Consider the following 20,691-nt stretch of genomic DNA (forward strand, 5'->3'; position numbering starts at 1 on the left):
AAGTCCCAAGACTGGAAAAAAAAAACCCTTATCAGCCTCAAAAAAAAGTTGAGATCCCTCATCAAATACTCTAAAGCTAGCTGTGAAAACAGAATTGCAGCACATAGTAAAGACAACCACAAGGCCTCCTATATCTATGCAAAGAATCTCCATGGCAGTACCAAGATTTGCTCTGAGCTATTGTGCAATGGTACTTCCTATACTGAGCCAACAAATATTGCCATTATGCTGGCCGACAGATTCAGTGCCAACTTTATCTCTCTCCCCCCCAAAGGACCAATCACAATACCAGTACACTGTCAGTCACCCAGTATTACTGCTGCACAGGTTGAAACAGCACTGTCCAAGGCCAGGAATACAGCTTCTGTGGGACCTGACAATGTCCTTGGGTGTGTTCTACATAAACTACAGAGTGAACTGGCACCTCACTTGTGTGCCTTGTTCAGTCACAGCCTCACCTCAGGCTTTGTTCCTACCGAATTGTGCACTGCTACAGTCAATCCTCTCCACAAAGCAGGAGTGACTACAGACCCTAGGAATTATCACCCCATTATCATGACAAGTCTGTTATGCAAAGCAATGGAATGCTTCATCATGGACCTAATAAACAGGGATATGGGAATCTCCAGACTCAGGAAACCACACAGTGAGTTTTGTGAAGGGTAGGTAATGCCTGCTCAATCAACCTGGTCTACTTCTTTGAGTCAGTCACCCGAGCTGTGGATGAAAGCAAGGTGGTTTTCACAGCCTCCCTTGATCTGGCCAAAGTCTTTGATAACATTCCCCACTCAGGAAACATGCAAAAACTCACTAAGTTAGTCATCAACCCCTATATCACTAAGTGAGTTACAAACTGCCTCACAGTGTGAAAGTGGCTGACTCCAAGTCAGACTGCCAGCCAGTCACGAGTAGTGTCCCACAGGGTAGGGTCCTGGGTCCTCTCCTGTTCGGCATCAACTTCTCTTTAACTATATGCCAACATGAAGGGACTCTGGCTGACAAAGTTTGGAGACAATTGCAAGTTGGGAGCTATTATTAACTACCCAAGTGATGTTGGCATCCTACAGAAAGGCCTCACTGAGACCAATGACTGGTGTCAGAGCCATGGCCTTAAGGTCAGTGTCAAAAAATGTGTTGTCATCCCCTTTGGGGAAAGCCCTGTTCCCATGAATTACCATATCGATGGTAGTCCCCTGAACACAGAAGGCATTATAAGAGATCTTGGAACACAGGTTGACAGCAACCTTTCTTTAGACCACCACATTGCCATCGTGGTCAGAAAGTCCTTCTGTGTGTCACATCTCATTACTAATGCTTTTGCATCCAGGAAGGAAGAGGTCATTGTCCCCCTGTACTCCTCTTCACAGAGTGACACAGTTTGTTTCAGCATACATATTCTGATGGATGTGAGGTCTGAAAATGAAATGTATGTCTTCATTTACTGAAAAAAGTCATCATATCATCATAGTGACTTACCAGGTAAATGAGAATAATCTGTAAAACAGACTAGAAATATTAGCAGTAAACCTGGACATCCTGAAACAATCCTGCCAGTTGAGAGGTATGCTCATATCCCCTTACTTCAATGAGTCTGGACCAAGGCTGACAAACTGGTGGGTGGAAGCCATGAAAATAGTAATGTATCTGAAATACTGGTGTGGATAAGCTGACACAGTTGCTGCAGTAACACCCTCCTGTCGGCTTTACCATATATTTAGTAAAATAGCACAAGTAATTGAAATAGCAAATCTGCTATGGGTAATTACACATGTATTTGCAAATATATCAGGCACTACAGGGATGTAACAGCACTGAAATACAGACACCAGTGTGAAAGTGCATACCCACAACCAATATCACCACAGTCACAGTCACATACCAGTAAGTCAAGTGAACAGTAGAGTATGCGGACGGTGTGAGCAAATACATGATTGTTTTACACTCACACACTAGCCCTACATATACCGGCCCAATTCCCAGTGTAGTCTGAATCCTGACCATGGTACAGAACATGTCTCAGTCTGCCCCTACAAACACATACATCCAACAGACCAGCAAAAACTGGAGCAGCATGCACAGTCAGATACAAAAGGAATCATAACACTTACATCTACCCCACTCCAGACACAGGCAAAATAACACATACACATGACATGTGTACACAATTCTGACAGTCTGTTAACAATGGCCAGACATACACAGACCTCTCAAATGTAGAGTTCACCTCAGAATGTACAGGCTCAGAACTCATATCTATGGCCTCTTCTCTGACATGTCTGTGGGTCTACTACATCACTGGGATAGTAGCAGGAATGAAGGCAAGAAATAATGATACTAAATACATCTAAGCCTCATAGTGCATGACATCTGGACAAAGCCTGATATCATTTGGAGACAGAGGCAGAAACACGTGGGTAGATTGGACATATTGCTGTCCTAAACTGAGATAGTTGCTGATGTTACTGGGTTTGTTGTAACAAATCCTTTATGAGGAATATGAAGTCATTAATACAAATGGATGTGAGTACTTACTGACTGCATTCCCCAGGGTCCCCAACTGATTTTCCAAGGACAACAACTGTCTGGGGAACAGACAAAACATAATAGGCAAACATATGGCCAGTTTGTGGACAGCATGCCAGTGGAGAGGCATGTCAGAGACATACCACTGTCAGACATGCAGTCACTCACTAAATGCATGTCCACACAAACCCTGTCAATCTATCTACCTACCATGTGTATAACAGCACTGATGACATATAATCTGTTCACAATTCTGGGGATATGTCCCCCATGTTGTTGGGCTGTCTCCAAATGTCCTGTCCTGTGAAGTATTCCCACCTATTGTCTGTGAATCTGTAGCCCACCACCTCTGTAATGTCCCTCACACAGGCAAGGAAAAGGAGCAAGAACTACATGAAGGATGTCCCATATGTTGGAACTAGCAGCAGTGTTCAGGCCTACAGCACAATACTATGTGGGCACCTACATAGTTGTATGGCGTTAGCAATACCTGACATCTGCACATCTGCACAGAGGGCAGACAGAAAGTAGATAGCAAACAGGTCATGCATTAGGATGAATGTTTTGAAAGATAGAAGTTTGAAACTGAAATGTATGCCATTACTACATGAAACAGTCCTCAATGGCATGGCCAAAAAACATAGTACTCTACAGTTAACATAATAATAATATCTAATTAATATCCAATAGGAGATACATAAAGACATACAGCTGAAACACCAAGAACAGATAGTGTAGTACTCAGAGGCCCAGCTTTGCATGCAGGGGTGCACGGTTCAAGTACTACAATCAGCAATCTACTTTTACAAGGAAAAGCACTGCTAAAAGTACTAATTTAATAATACAATATGTGTTGAATATTTTTTATCAACTAGTGCACTGTAGCTGGTGTAACATGCATGTGTGAGTGCATATAATATGTGATACTACCCATGTATAAAAAAAGTGATACTACCCATGTATACCCAAGTGTTCCATACAGTATATTCAAACCCCTTGCTACTATAATGACCATCACATAGAAGCATGTTATGTACAGAAAATTAAATACACTTATTAAATAATATCGTAACTCTGCTATTTTATAAGACTGGAATGTTAGCAATGGTTACCAGGGCTGAGTTATGCTTAGCAGGTTTAAGCATTGCTTAAATGTGAATGCTAAGCAGATTTGTGCACTGGTAAGCATCGCTAAGCAAAGCCTACACAGTGTAAACACATATTAATTTAACCGTGTATTAGCATCACTTACCATCGCGCAAACACATGCAAACCCACTCAAAATTGCCTTAATAGCTCTGTATCCAACAGCCCTTGTTTTGCCTAGCAACAAAATAAGCAGCACTTGCAAGACTTGAACCCAGTACCCTGGGCTACCCCACCGCAGCAGATTACCACTAAGCCACCTGAGCTGTAGGGCTTTTGAATGTTTTTTAAACATACCATGCATTACAGCCAGTTTACAATAGGGACAAGACCCTGTGCAATCAGGAAGGATTGGTATCTACAAATATATATATGAAAAGAAACACATATATATATATATATATATATATATATATATATATATATATATATATATCGAGAGAGAGAGAGAGAGAGAGATGTATGGCGATACATATGTGTGTATAACAATATATAGGGATATTACCAATAATATATATATATATATATATATATATATATATATATATATATATATATATATATATATAAATATACACACACACACACACACACACACACACACACACACACACACACACATATATATATATATATATATATATATATATATATATATACACGCATACATGTCTCAAAATGCCCATACAAACATATGCTGCTGATAGTCCACCCATAACTGGGTCAGCATGCACAGTTGGATACAAAAGGACCCATGACACTCACATCTGCCCCTCCCCACAGTCCAAATAATAAGTGAACAGTGCACTGCTACAAAACCATGATAGGCTATACACAATGGCCAGATATACAATGAACTGTTAGGAAAACAACTAAAATGACTGGCAATAGTAAAGAGAAATACATCCACCCAGTAATTCACTCAAGTTTATTATACTCTGATGTCTTTGCCAAAGCCTTCAAGGAGTAAAACATTAAATGAAATACCTGGAATACAAGAAGCAATTAACACTTGATTAAATTTAAATACACAGCCTCCAATTACACTCCACATTTAACCCACTAGGGGATAAAGTATCACATTTAAAAATATAAATTGATTCTGTACATAACAATTGTTCTTTTATGACTGTTTGATTAAACTGAGAAACAGACTTTTCCAAAAGAGTACATTGCAATTCATTACTGTCCCCATGGTGAGATTTATTAAAATGTACAGCTATAGAACTGTCTTCTTTCTTATCAGTAATATGTCTCACTTGTTCTAACAGCCTAGTTTTAAAACACTTTTTACTCTCCCCCACGTAAAATACGTTACAAGAGCATCTAATAGCATTCTCAATTGGCTTAATGGTTAAGGTGTTTACCTTACAGACACAAGGTGCAGGGTTTGATTCTCACTTGGGGTAATTGTCTAGACTTAAAAAAGTGTCCCACAAGGGCAGTTAGTCTAGTATGAATCTATGAACTTATCTGTCTATGAACTTTTGGCCCTAGGGCCGATAGCCTAGTACCTACCTATGAACCTATATAGGAATTTCATCCCGGGGATCGCTTCTGTGGTTCTGCTTGACAGGGGCACAGGAAAATAATTTTCTTGGGTGGCAAAAGCCAGGGTACCTTTTTGGCTAGGCTTGTATAGGCCCTAGGGCCAATAGCCTAGTACCTACCTATGTTCCTATGAATCTATGAACCTAACCTCCTGAATGCATAGAGTTCCACATGTTTTCCAGCCTTTCACCTCAGCAGGAATGACAGTGCTAAATAATAATAGACTATACCTATCAAACTCCTACTGTATGACATCTGGACAAAACCTGAAATAATTAGGGGGAAGAGGCCCATAAACATAGCCATACTTGAAATATTGCTGTTATACAATGAGAAAGTTCCTGGCAGTGCAGGGTTTGTTGTAACATATCTTTTCTGAGGGATATAAAGTCAGAAACACAAATGGATGTTAGCATTTACTGATGGCAATCACCAGAGTATGCTACTGATTTACCAAGAACAACACCTCTCTGGGGAACAGACCAAACATAACAGGCAAACCGCTGGCCATTATGTGGATAGCTGTACAGTTGAGAGCTATGCAGACACAGACATTTGTCAGACTGAAACCCATGCAGAAGTAGCATGTTCAGACAAACCCTGTTAAACTAGCAGTATTCAAAACATATAACAGCAATACTCACATTCTACCCCTAAGTCTTGAACCTTCTTGACCATTTAGTTGGTTTGTCTCCACAAGTCTTGTATTAAGAGGTATTAGCTCTCACACCTCCAGGATGTTTCCCCTCACAGGTAAGGGAAAGGACCAATGCCCGCATGGAGTGCTCAATTATAGGTGTGTGTTGCCATGACATTGACTATTGGAATAACTACACAGCTGCTCTGCATGCAATTAACAACTGGGGAACACCAATTGGTGCACAGGCCATCACATGGTCATGAGCATTACCTACAAAAGACAAGTTGCCATCTATTCAAACCATCTCTGTCATAGACAGTGATCTCCATAAAAACAGAAGAACTCAGAAGATATATCTAACAAAATCCACTTAAAAAAAGGTATGTGAAACAAGTAAGCATGTAATTGAATGCAGTAGGTGGTCTGTAATAATGTAAAACAGGAGTTTGAAAGAATATGTCTCAACAAGACTTGCTGTACTGATGTACTGCTTAACAACACCGATGGCCATAGCATGTGGCTCTGTCTGTAGTGATGTAGTGACATAGATCACAGCTCAGGCCCCTGATTCACCCCAGGAAAGGACATCTGACATTTGGCAACTACTGGAGTGTCTGATAAAAACATCACTGACTGTGCCACTGTTAGGCCAGCTACTGGGATGTTGTACATATCCATATGTTATCTGTGCATATAACTATGATACACACTTTGTCTTGTAAATATAATAGAACTATACAGAGCATGTGCAGAGTAAAATACTGTTGCAGAAGTGTGTGTTGAAATGCATGCAATATAGTGAGTTCATACTATTCAACTGTACAGTCTTATAAGCACATGTGTGCCTGATATCTGTAGTCACTTACATAGAGTTGTGTTATGTTATGCAAACCATTGTCAAGTCTGTTAACAATGACACTGTAACATAATAGCCTAGATATGAATGTGGGACATCCTCCACGTTAGCACTGTGATAGCAAAGCCTACTATGCAATCAACTTACATATCTCTGTATGTAAATAAGTTGTGCATGCTCTACTTGTGTGTAATATCAGTTTCAGTGCATACAACAAACATAAATGTTTACATGGACTGGTTGTTGCATTGCCATGACAATGATACGGGTAGTACAATAGGCATGATTATCAGGTTGTAATCAGAGAAGTGTGCAACTGAGTTATGACCCTCTGTCCATGCCTACCACAAATAGCTATCTGAACACCTACATACAGTGGATATCAAGAGTGTATACACCCCTGTTGAAATGCCAGGTTTGTGTACTATACACAAATGAGACCACAGAAAATCTTTCCAAAATATTTCCCACCTTGAATGTGACCCATAACCTGTACAATTCTATTGACAAACAAATAAATCTGTTTGGGGACAAAATATAAAACATAAAAAAGTACTATAAACTGGTTGCATACATGTGCACACACATAAACCATTACTTGTTTGATGCACCTCTGGCAGTAATCACAGCATTCTCTTTTTGGTTACACACATATCATCAATTAACAAGACTCTGATTAACCCCAAATAATATTCAACTGTCATAGTAAGATATAGTTGACATTTACTCAGTTGCCTGCTACAGCAATAGACATGTTTGTCAGAGAGCTTACAAAGTATTTCAGGGATCTCATTGTAGAAAGGTATCAGTCAGGAGAAGAGTAGAAAAAGTGTCCACAACATTGGATATACAATGGAATACAGTGCAGACAGTCATCAGACAGAGGAGAAGATATGGGACAACAGTGACACTGCAAACACCTGGACGTCCATCCAAAATGGATGACATGACAAGATGACAACTGGCCATAGAGGCTGCCAGGGGACCTACAGCGACACTGAACGAGCTGCAGGAATGCCTGCTAAGTACTGGGTGTGCACCACATGTGACAACAATCTTCTGTACTCCCCATATGTCTGTCCTATGGAGTAGAGTTGCTAGATAGAAGCATTTTCCTGCACATAAAAATGTCCAGGGCTGGACAAACATTGCCAAACAATACAGCACGTCTCCAAAAAGCATGTTGGACAATGTGTCATGGTCTGATGACACCAAGGTTGAACCTGTGGCCCACAATTCCAAGAAGTATGTTTGGCCCAACACAACACTTTGCATTAACAAAAGAACACCACCTCCCTGGTGAAGCATGGTGGTGGCAGTATCATGTTGTGGGGTTGCTTTTCAAATGCTGGAACTGGGCCTCTACTCAAGATGGAGGGAATTATGAACAGTTGCAAGTATCAGCCATTTTTGTCCCCAAACCTTCAGTCATCTGCTAGAAAGCTGAAGATGAAGAGGGATTTTATCTGTCAGCATGACAATGACCCCAAGCATCCATCCAAATCGACAAAGGAATGGCTTCTCTAGATGGAAATTACAGTTTAGGAATCTGCCAGCCAGTGGCCAATCCTACATCCAATAGAAAATCTGTGGGTTGCCCTGAATTGGGCTGTGCACAAGAGATGCCCTTACAAATTGACATATTTGTAGCACTGTTGGAAGGAAGACTGGGCAGCTATTACCAAGAAAAGATGTGCCATGATGACAGACTCTGACCTAAGATGACTGAGTGTTGTTATTATCTCAACAGGTGCTTACACAAAGTATCTGTTTAAGGGTGTGCACACTCATGCAACCAGCTTATTGTACTGATTTCAATTTGCATATGTTTTCCCACAACAGATTGCTATGTTTGCAATGGAATTGTACAGGCTCTAGGTCACATTAATGGTGATAATTGTTTTGAAATGAGTTATTGTCGTGTCAGGTTACAATAGCATAAAGACCAGGTATTGTAACATATATATCCACTGTAACTGTACGGACTCAGCAATACCTGACCTGTAAAACCCACCTCCACCAAGGTAGAGTAATCCCATTTGGTGGACAGCAGCAATAAGCAAACCACATAATAGGTTGCTATATTGCTGTACAGGGTCACATAGGTGCAGCCAACAACATGGAAGCATGTCCACCTCTATCTGAACTAGCATGTAAGTTCACAGGTGACTCCATGTAAGGCTAACTATGAGTACACATCACACACATCCACACTGCCAAGGCCAGTCACAAGAGTGTCTCCACATATGTTGTCAGTCTCAGAGGCAACAACACAATTCACCCTGTACTGGTGTTAAATCACACTTCATACACACATGCCATGGCTGTAGGCAACCAGCATCAGACAGGTTAGGTGTGAACATCATCCCCTGTCCTCCATCCTTATAGGGAGATATGCACATCAACCACACCCCTTCCCTCATCAGTGGTGAGCAGGTACATATTGCCTACTGAAAGGTAGCAGCAGCAAGTCTCCATGGAGCCTGATAACATCTCTGTCTGCATCCTACATGAACTCTGGCAAGTGCTCACAGTTCCTTCACACACCATAGTCAAACACAGCCTCAGAAGCATCCACACCACTTCCACATGGAAGATGGCCATTGTCATCCCTCTGCACAGAAATGAATGGGGAATAGAGGTTTATCCAATCAACTGTCCATCATTGAGGGAATATGACAAATCAGGGCCAGGAGTACAATGGAAGCTAATATTGTGCTGATAGATTACAGGGGTATGGTGTAGTTGTGAGTGCTGGCAATAAATATCCACTGTTGATGTGCAGTTCCTGTCCATACTGTTGACAACTGTATGAGGTGCTATGGTGTGTTTCACTGTTTTTGTCTTCCAGGCGGGATGCAGCATGCCAGAAATCCACCGTACAATGCAGCAGACACATCTGCAATAATTGACAATATCATCAACCATTATGACGTCATGTTTGGCCGTGATCAGGAACATCTGCGGGAGCGGATCTCCCTGTGGAATGACCTAGTCCACAGGGTAAATCATGTTGGCCTGCACACAAGAACCTATGAGAATGTCTGGCATTGTGTTACTGACCTCATATGTAATGCCTGGCAAAGGGCTGCTGCCATAGCCAGAGAAGCGACCACCACAGGTGCGGGCACAGTAATGCAGGCCCCACTGACACCCACCGAACAGCTCCTTGCCAACCTTGTTGCACACACTCCAGGCACATAACATCTTGCTGAATCCAGCATTGTGGATGTGGGTGTCCCCACACAATGGACGAGGAGCATGCAGATAAGGCCCTAGTGCACATTAGTAGAATATGTTAGCATAAATACTTGTATCTGTAGAGTATCTACATGCATATGTCAGATAAGATAGTAGTTAAGGACGGGGTTTGGTAATGCACTAAGTGCACATCTATGGTGATGGGCAGCATATTTCATAGTATTGGGGTTTGTATCTGTAGAGTATCTACATGCATATGTCAGATAAGATAGCAGTTGTGGACGAGGTTAGGTGATAAACATAAGTGCACATCTATGGTGCTGGGAAGCATATGTCATAGTATTTGGGGTTGTACTGTTAATGTGCAGAAATGCTGCTTACCCCCATAGCAAAGCCATGTGTGAGTCTGCTGACAGTACCTAGTTCTCTCACCTATTTAGATCCCTCTTGTCTACAAGTGGGACAGCAGCCTTTAGCTGGTGAGTATGTCATTGTATTGTTATGCTTTGGCAGTACACACCTAGCCATACTGCTTGCTGTCCATGTTCACTGGTGGTGGTGTTAACTGTAGTGCATTACCGTGGTCACCACAGGGGCCTATCTGAAGAGTAATGCAACATTCCTGCAGCATTCTTCACAAACTGTCAGTGCAAGACATCTGGACAGAGACCAACAACTGGGGGGGGGGCAAATGGGCTACGTTAGGGACATGTATGACACATTAATCCTATACAGTGGATACCACAGAGTACACACCTCTGTCAAGATGCCAAGTGTTTCTGATATATACAATGACAGACCACAATATTACATTCCACACCTTTTCCAACCTGTAATGTGACCATAACATGAACAATCAACTTGTAAAACCCAATAATTTGTTAGGCCACCAAATATGGTGTATAGAAACCATACAATATGCTGGATCCATATGTGTGCACACCCTCCAAATGACATATTGTAGGAGCAGCTTGTGATGTACTGACAGCATTCACTCTGCTTGGGTACACATCTGCTATCAAGTACAGGGACTCAATGTAACAATGAATAATGGTCCACTGTCAGGGCGGTGTGTTCATGACATTTGCTCAATTGCCTGTACCAGTAGGAGCCATGGCTTGCACACATTTTACAAAGCATCATAGGGATCTCACATTTGAAAGGTATCAGTCAGGAGTAGGGTACAACAACATTAACACAGCATTGTATATACCATGGAACACAGGCGAGACAGTCATCAAAAGGCAGATTAAATATGGGACAACAGTGCTGTTGAAAAGAACCAGATGTCCTTCCAAAACAGATGGAAAAACATGTTGAGTACTGGTCAGGGATGCTGCCAGGAGACATGCAGCAACACTAAGGGACTTGCAGGACTCTGGCAAGTACTGGTTGTGTAGTACATGTGGAAACACTCACTTGGAGTCTGCATAAGTTTGGCCTATGGGGTAGGGTCAGTAGATAGAAGCATTTACCCACAACAAACACCATGCAGGGCTGTGTACAGGTAGCAAAACATAACATCACATTTCCCAAAAGCATGTGTTGAAATGTGTAATGGTATAGTGAGACCAAGGTTCAAACTTACAGCCACTATCCCTAAAGCTACATGTGGTGCACAAGCAACAACTCACTTCACCTGAAGACCATCATCCACATGCTGAAGCTCACTGGTGACAGTGCCCTGCTTTGGGGTTGCTGTTCATTAGCTGGAACTAGGCCTGTAGGCACAGTGGAGGGAATTATGAACAGTTCAAATAACGCTCACGTGTGGGCCAAAGCTGTCTAGTGTTTGCAAGATGGCTGAATATGGAGAGGGGGTTCAGCTTCCAACACGACAATGACCTGAAGCATACATCCAAAGTTACCTAAGAATAGCTCCACCTGAATACAATTAAGGGTATGCAGTGTACCAGGCAAAGAGCAGACTTAACACCAATAGTAAACCACCAATGTGACCTTCAGCATCTCTGCATATGAGCTGCCCCTGCCAGCTGACAGAGTTGGGCGGCCTTTGCAGGGAAGACTGTTGAAAATATGCCAAGTCAAGATGTGGCATGCTGATACTCCCCTTCCCAGGAAGAGTGACTGCTGTAGTTCACTTAATAGGTGTTTCAAAAAAGCATTGGTTTAAAGGTGTCCACACCAATGCAACCACTGTATTGTACACATCTCACTCAGTATATTTCACAACTAACACATTTGTTTGTTTCTTGATTGGATTGCACAGGTCATATGTCACATTTAAGGTGGGTAATGTTTTTGAATGCAGTATTGTGGTCTCATTTTAAATGATACAAGAGCCGTCCATGTTAACAGGGGTGTGTACACTTATCATGTCCACGTTCATAGATTCATAGGTAGGTACTAGGCTATTGGCCCTAGGGCATAATTAAGCCTAGCCATACATTTTGTGCTATAGCACTCCCTCCCAGGTGGTTTATAGGTTCATAGGTAGGTACTAGGCTATTGGTCCTAGGGCATAATTAAGCCTAGTTATAAATTTTGTGCTATAGTACTCCCTCCCAGGTGTGCTATAGCACTCCCTCCCAGGTGAGCCTAGAAGGTTGTTGATGTAACAAGATTTGTTTGAATATACATTCACTGCTGGTGATGAGGTCTGCAAATCAAATGTATGTCATTAATTAGTGACATCATTCATTATATGATCCCAGTAATGTGTCAGACAAACATATAGGGGTTGTGAAGAACAGAGCAAACATATGTGCCAGACAGCTACACATACTTCAATGATTTGTACATTTGTGAGGTATGGTCTGCAGTAGTTGCCACTGTGCTATACAGGTGAACAGCAATAATGTGTACATGGGTGTAGTGTGTGCTAGGGGAATGGACATCACCTACTAAGAGTAGTCATGCCTCCCAGAGATGTATCTTGTTAGTAACAATGATTTGGAATGGCTACAATGCATGATGATGAGGGCTGTGTGTGATGCATGTCACCTTTTGGTTAATGTGAGGTCTGTCTAATAGCTTTATGCTACCTCACCTGTAAGTGTCTGTGTGTGTGTCTGTGTGTGTGCCTGTATGTTTGGCAGCCAACCATAATGTTGCAGGTATTAATTTACAATTATTGTCTTCCTCTCACAGGTGGCAATGTGGATCAGGGTCCCTCCCACTTGGGAACTTATGTCAGTGTCTCTGCAGACTCTCACAATGATGATAGCCATTGTGAGGCACAGGCAGGGTTGTCAGAGGCTGAATCTGTGCCATGGGTTGGCATCCCACTGTTGTCCACCCCATCCCTACACACAGTCACAATGCCCACACATACCCCATCACCAGTGGCCATAGATGACGGACAGTTGGTGGGTGGTGGCATGGGACAGGCAAGTGTGGTGACTATGGCAACTGTGTCTGCAGACACCAGCCATAGCCAGATAACAGGCGAGGTCCCACACAGGAGGATGAGCAAGGGTGCTCAAAAGGGGACTGCTGCCCATCATGCCCCTGTCACAAGTGCCACAGCAAGTGTCACCAGACACATGTTTCAGACTGTCATGGAGGCACAGGCACATAGTGAATGTAACACAAGACAGCTTTTCAGGGTTGTGAATGCCACTCTTCCTGCTATGCGTGACAACCTCCATGATCATGCTGATGCCCACTGTTATTATGCTGAGGTCATGGATAGACAGCTGGGTGAGTTGGTGGGTACAATCCTCGATGATGGAATGTCAGTCCTTGAATGTGCGATTTCTGTGATAGGGCATGTGGTGGGAGTTGTCTGTTGGCCATGTGGACGTAGGACAGCAGCATGAACAGCTGAGTTTCCATGTCACCGTGCAGCTTCTCACTCCTGTAGTGGAAGTACCAGCAGCGTGAATGCAGGGTGGTTCACTGTCCATGCCACAACACAAGAGGCCATGGGACCATGGTCTTGGCCGGTCCCAGCAGGGACACAGATCCAGCAGACAGTGGTCACCATCAGGGAGTAGTACTGCATCTGGCCTTCTGCCTGGTCATGCCAGTGGATCCCCTGGCAGGCCCAGTTCCCATGTCCATGACCAGAGATAGTGAACTGAACACCCTGCCATGTAAGTTCCACAGCTGTCCAACATACCACTGTATAGGGCAGCTACATGGCGTGACTGTGTGCATCCATACACATGCAGATCATCATCACAGCCAGGTCACCTCCAGACTTACACACACTACCTCTGCACAGCTCATTTAATGAACCACCCCCAAACACACACACACATGATGTCAACCAAATGGCACCGCCTAGACTTCTGGCAAACCCACACCACACCATGTGCATATGATGATACCTCTGCCACATCCCTGTCATCCATACCATCGATGCAGGGACATGCTAATATGGGTCTGTTGCACAGGGAAAATTTATTATAGTTTAACCATGTAATGCTGTGTAAAGTGTTGTCATCCAGCATGTTTAATGGTTACATCTCAAGACTGTGTAGCTGTCCAGCCATGATGCATTATTGTTGTTATTAATGCTGACAGAATGTGGTCTCCATAATATATTCTGTTTGTCTTCTTGGTGTCTGTGTGTCAGCAGGATGAGGTCTTGCAGACATTATTTACAAGGAGTATGGTAGTGTGGTAACACATTGAGTGTGTCATATCCAGGGCACAGCCGTACACAATTAACAGGTGTATACAGGTAAGTGTATGGTGGCTGACATCAGCAGCTCTTGTACAGTGAATAATGGTAAGTATAGTAGGTGAACACACCTCAGATTTGTAAATCCCACACACCCAGAGGATATTGTGTTGACCCAACACACAGAGAATACTGCTCACACACACGTGCGTGTGCACACACACACACACACACACACACACACACACACACACACATACACACACGCACACACACACACACACACGCACACACATTTGCCAGACTGAGATTCATAGGATCATGTGTTCATAGGTGTGTAAAAGGATAATGGGCATGGAGCCATGACAAGCCTAGCCCATGGGAGTATCCTGGCATCATGCAACCTGACATTTTTCCCAGTAAGTCTATCGATCATTGCCACTTGAGTGATGGCCACAGTGACAGTTAAATTCCCCATTCATTCATCCAGATTTCTCTTGAAGAGGCACAGTGAGGTGCCCTGACATGTATGTGATATATATTGCATTACATGCCCACTCGCTTGGTTATGTACCTGTTCCCCAGCATGTTCTGTTGATTGTGGTAATGAGGTTGGAGTATCCATGGCATGTAGTGCATACAGATCAGAGTTTCACTAGATATGGCATTCCTAACACAGGTAGCCACACCTGGCATTGTCAGTCAAGCATGGATTGCCTGTAAGTAGCCAAGATTACTTGGAGGTATTGCACTCTGCCCCTATAAGACAGTTGTTTGCACCCTAGGGTTCTATTTGTGAGGTACACTTGCAGTCACCACAGTTGTTGCAGGTGTCTAGTGAGCTAAATGACAAATGAGCATTGTACCTGCTGGTTGGCCTCATGAGGAGAGAGTAGAGGGAGACATTGACCTCTTCTCTACTGGATGACACATCCTTACTTATGAGATGTGCCACATAGAAGTTATTTATGTCCACAGTAGCAATGTGGTGGCCATAAGAGAGGTCACTGTCAGCTTGTGTTCCCAGGCCTCTTATAAGAACTTCTGTGTCCTTTGGACTACCAGCAATGTGTTAATTCATGCTAAACACATTGATTCCACACAGGATTGCGACACATTTCTTTCCATTCAGCCTAAGGCCAGTGTTCTGACAACAGTTGGATGTCTCATTGGGGCCTTTATGCAAGATGCCAACATGATATGGGGATGTACACATAGCACCCACCTTGCAATTGTCTGCAAACATTGTCAGCCAGAGCCCCTTTGTGTTGTTCTGGATGTTAGAGGCATACATGACAAACAAAAAGGGACCCATGACCAGACACTGTGGTACTCCACTCATGACTGGTTGGCAGTCTGACATGGAGTTTGCTACCTTCAAACTGTGGGTCCCATGCATGAGCCAGTTTGAAATCCACCAAGTGAAATTGAGATTGATGCCTAGATGGCTGTGTTTGTCTATGATTCCTGAGTGGGGAATGGTATCACAGGATTAAAAGACCCACCTATATTGTTTTTGTGTCTGTTCTGTTACATAGTTTCTCATGGCACACAGCGTATAGGGCTGTAGAGCATCCACAGCTACCAGTACTGTGGTTGACAACAGTGGACCCTGTACAGTGGACATTTGGATGTGTGCTGGGCATGGAAATTTTGCAAAACACCCCCCCCCATGAATATGGTGCATACACAAACACACACACACACACACACACACACACACACACACACACACACAAACACTTGCCAGTACTGGGATTAGAGCTTCTGCCTATCTAGTTATTGCTATTATAGTGTTACACAATCAGATGTGTCACAGAGGTTATACAATTGCACATAGTCCACTGGTACTTATAAGGTGAATGACATCAACAGGACTACTAAATTAGGGTGAGGAGGAGTGTAATGAGTGGCACACACCTCAAAATGGTATAACCCACACAGTATATGATTCTCATACAAACACGTACACACACACACACACACACACACACATACACACACTTGCCATTATTGAGATTAGAACCACTGCTTGCATAGTTATTTGTACTCTAGTGCTACACAGTTATCACATGCACTACAGAGATTACTGGGATAACAATTGGACAAAGGTGCTGATAACTGCACAGCTGAGGTAAAGTATTACATGTAGCAGCAAATCTATCTTCAGTTTTTCCCTTAGATCTTGCTAGTTATTTCTGTCTTGTACTTCAAATAGCATAATAGCTTTACACTTCCACAGGTTATTCTATCAATAAGTGCAGCACACCTAGGAGCCATCAGCAGTACTTGTTCCTCACAGAATTAGCCCCAGTACTTAGTAGTTATGACCACCCCTCCTGGCATGATTGAAGTGCAGTGTCCTGTGCTTTTGGCCATTAACCTGGTGCACTTGTACATTCTGAGGCACTGTTGCAACTGCCTCATGTACACAGACAACCCTTTCCTCTGAACACCAAACAGTCAGACCTGTGAGAGTTACTCCTATATCACTAAATGTGGAAATATGCACTCTCCAGTGAAGACAGCACTAGCTAGTCAAGTGGATAAGGTCAACACGTGTACTACACCATGTTGAAGACATAGCTTGACACAACACCCACTATGACAGCACTGACATACACTGAAAAAACATATGACAGTAAAACACTGTATACAGCCTACCCTGATCTGGCCTAGGCATTTGATACCATTCCTTAGTCAGGAATTATTGCTAAACCCACCAGACTAGGCATCAACCCCTATATCAGTGGGTGGGTTGCAAACTGGTTCACAGAACACACAGTGTGACAGTGGAAAAATCCATGTCCGACTAGCAAGCAGTCACAAGTGAAATCCCACAGGGATCATTACTGGGTAGTGTTGTGTCCAGCATCTACTTCTCAGGAGTCCAGCCTAATACAGAGGAACGCTGGCTGATCAAGTTCATAGAGGACTGCAAGCTAGGAGCTCTCATTAACTCCACATGTGATGCAGACATCCTAGAGAAAGGCCTCACTGAGACCAATGCATGGTGTGGAAACCATGGCCAGAAGCTTAACACCACAAAATGCATCATCATTCCCTTTGGTAAAACATTCAGTTCACAGTAAGTACCACATCGATGAGAGCCCAATGAACAATGTAGGCATTAAAAGAGATCTGGGGACACAGCTTGACAACAACTTATCCTTCAATCACCAGCTTGCCACTGTGGTCAGGAAGTCCTTCTAAGTGGCACATTGCAATACCAATGGTTTTGAATCCCAGAAGACAGAAGTAATGATCTCTGTCTACTGTTCCCTCATTACACCACTCATCAGGTACTCTGGGCCATTTGCCATGTACCTCAGTAGACACCTGCAAGAGCTGGAGAGGCCACAGAAGCACCTCAGAAAGAGGTTGCGAGGCATTAAACACACATCCTACATAGACAGACTCAGAAGACTCCAGATATTCTCTGTGTCATATCACCTAGTTAGAGGCTGTCTGTGCTTGACTTACAAAGCCATGTCTTACCCAACTGTTTTAGACATGCTACACATAAAGACATCCCAATCCCTGCACACCACACACTGCAGAGACTTCTACCTCATTACTACAATCACCACAACATGCTGATATATGACAGGTCCCTCACCAAGAGACTGCACATGCCCTGGAATGCACTTCCCATACATGTCATGCAGAGCAACTAGCTGACCCTGTTTCAGAGAAATCTTGATGAGTGTATGGGTAATAGTTCAACCCCAGGATCACTGCAGTGGCTCTACTTGATATAGACACTGGGAAGTAACATCAGTTACCACAATGGCAGGGCCCTTCTATGGGCTAGGTTTGTAAAGGCTCTTGGATCATTAGCCTACTACATACTTATGAAACTGTAAGGGGTATTACATCAGCAGGACTGACAAAGTAGGGCAGTTGGTGTTAAAGTTATCAAAATACTTTGTCCTACAAACAGACACACTTGCCAGATGTGAGAATAGAACCTCTACATAACTAGTTATTTGTACCATAGCATTACACAGTTACTGTATGCACCACAGAGCTTATAGGGCTGAGGTCTGAAAACAGGGACTTCTAAGGTGAGTGATATCTGCAGGACTGCTAAAGTGGGAAAGGTGAAGTATACCGGGTTTGAATGGATCCAAAAGCTTTAACTTGTAAACAAACACAGACACACAGTTTGACATTTGCCAGGACTGAGATTAGAACTCCTACCTAACTAGTTATTTGTACTATACTATTGCACAATTATCACACACGCCACAGAACTTATAGAGCTGAGGTCTGACGAAAGGGACTTCTAAGGTGACTGATATCTGCAGGACTGCTAAAATAGGAAAAGAGTAATTGCACTGGGTTTGAATGGACCCAAAAGCTTTAACTTCTAAACACCCACACACAGACACACTCACATACAGTTTAACATTTGCCAGGACTAAGATTAGAACTCCTCCCTAACTAGTTATTTGTACCATAGTATTAATGTAGTTATTGCATGCGCCAAAGAGCTTATGAGGCTGAGGCCTGATGAAAGGGACTTCTAAGGTGAATGATATCTGCAGGAGTGCTAAAGTAGGGAAATGAGAAGTGTACTGAGTTTGAATGGACCCAAAAGATTTAACTTGTAAACACACACACAAACACGCACACACACACACAGTTTGACATTTAACAAGACTGAGATTACAAATACTTTCTAACTAGTTATTTGTACTAGAGTGCTATGCAGTTACAGCATGCACCACATAGCTTATGGGGCTGAAGCTTGATGAAAGTGACTTCTAATGTGACTGATATCTGCAGGACTCCTAATGTGGTAAAGAGGAAGTATACAGGGTTTAGATGGACCCAAAAGCTTTAACTTTTAAACACCCACACACACAGTTTGACATTTGCCCAGACTGAAATTAGAATTCCTCTGTAACTAGTTATTTGTACCATAGTGTTAGCACAGTTATCACATGCATAACAGAGCTTATAGGCTGAGGCCTGACGAAAGGGACTTCTAAGGTGAATGATATCTGCAGGACTGCTAAAGTAGGGAAAGTAGAAGTGTACTCAGTTTGATTGGACCCAGAAGCTTTAACTTGCAAACACACACACACACACACACACACACACACACACACACACACACACATACACACACACACACACACACACACAGATGCTCACTTTGACATTTACCAAGACTGAGATTACAACTGCTTTCTAACTAGTTATTTGTACTAAAGTGCTATGCAGTTATGGCATGCACCACAGAACTTATGGGGCTGAAGCTTGATGAAAGGGACTTCTAATGTGACTGATATCTGCAGGACTCGTAATGTGGTAAAGAGGAAGTATACTGGATTTGAATGGAACCAAAAGCTTTAACTTTTAAACACCCACACACACAGTTTGACATTTGCCCAGACTGAAATTAGAATTCCTCTGTAACTAGTTATTTGTACCATAGTGTTAACGCAGTTATCACACGTGCCACACAGCTTATAGGGCTGATGCCTGATGAAAGGGGCTTTTAATGTGACTGATATCTGCAGGACTGCTTAAGTAGTGAAAGGGGAATTGTACTTGGTTTGAATGACCCAAAAGCTTTAACTTGTAAACACACACACACACACACACACACACACACACACACACACACACACACACACACACACACACACACACACACACACACTTTGACATTTGCCATGACTGAGATTAGAATTCCTACCTAACTACTAATTTGCACTATAGTGTTACACAGTTATCACATGTTCCACAGAGCTTATAGGGCAGAGGGCTTGTTTTGGCAGACATTTGACATATATGCTGTTTGACACTGTCATGTATTGTTTCAGTACCTTGTGACAAACATTCTCAGATCATTACAGTGATTTACCAGGGTAATATAGGGTGGATGATGCACACACCAAAATTATGGGCCAAATGATATGCACTATTGCACAATCTAGCCTGTTGAGAGGTGTACTTACAAGCAATTGACTGATGGAGCTATGGAAACAGCCTAGCACCTTGGTGATATATTACAATGGTGGAATCTCTGTGCATTTCTGTTCTGGCCTGGTCTGATTTCCAGTCCACAGCTGGGTAATATAAGTCAGACAGGATCAGGATGACAGGCTCCAGATAGATTTGTAGGGGTTAAGATATGGGGGAAGGTGTCCTAGGTCAGATATGTTTGCC

Source organism: Protopterus annectens, chromosome 8.part1, assembly GCF_019279795.1.
Source record: "Protopterus annectens isolate FY-2018-M chromosome 8.part1, PAN1.0, whole genome shotgun sequence".
Lineage (NCBI taxonomy): Eukaryota > Metazoa > Chordata > Ceratodontiformes > Protopteridae > Protopterus > Protopterus annectens.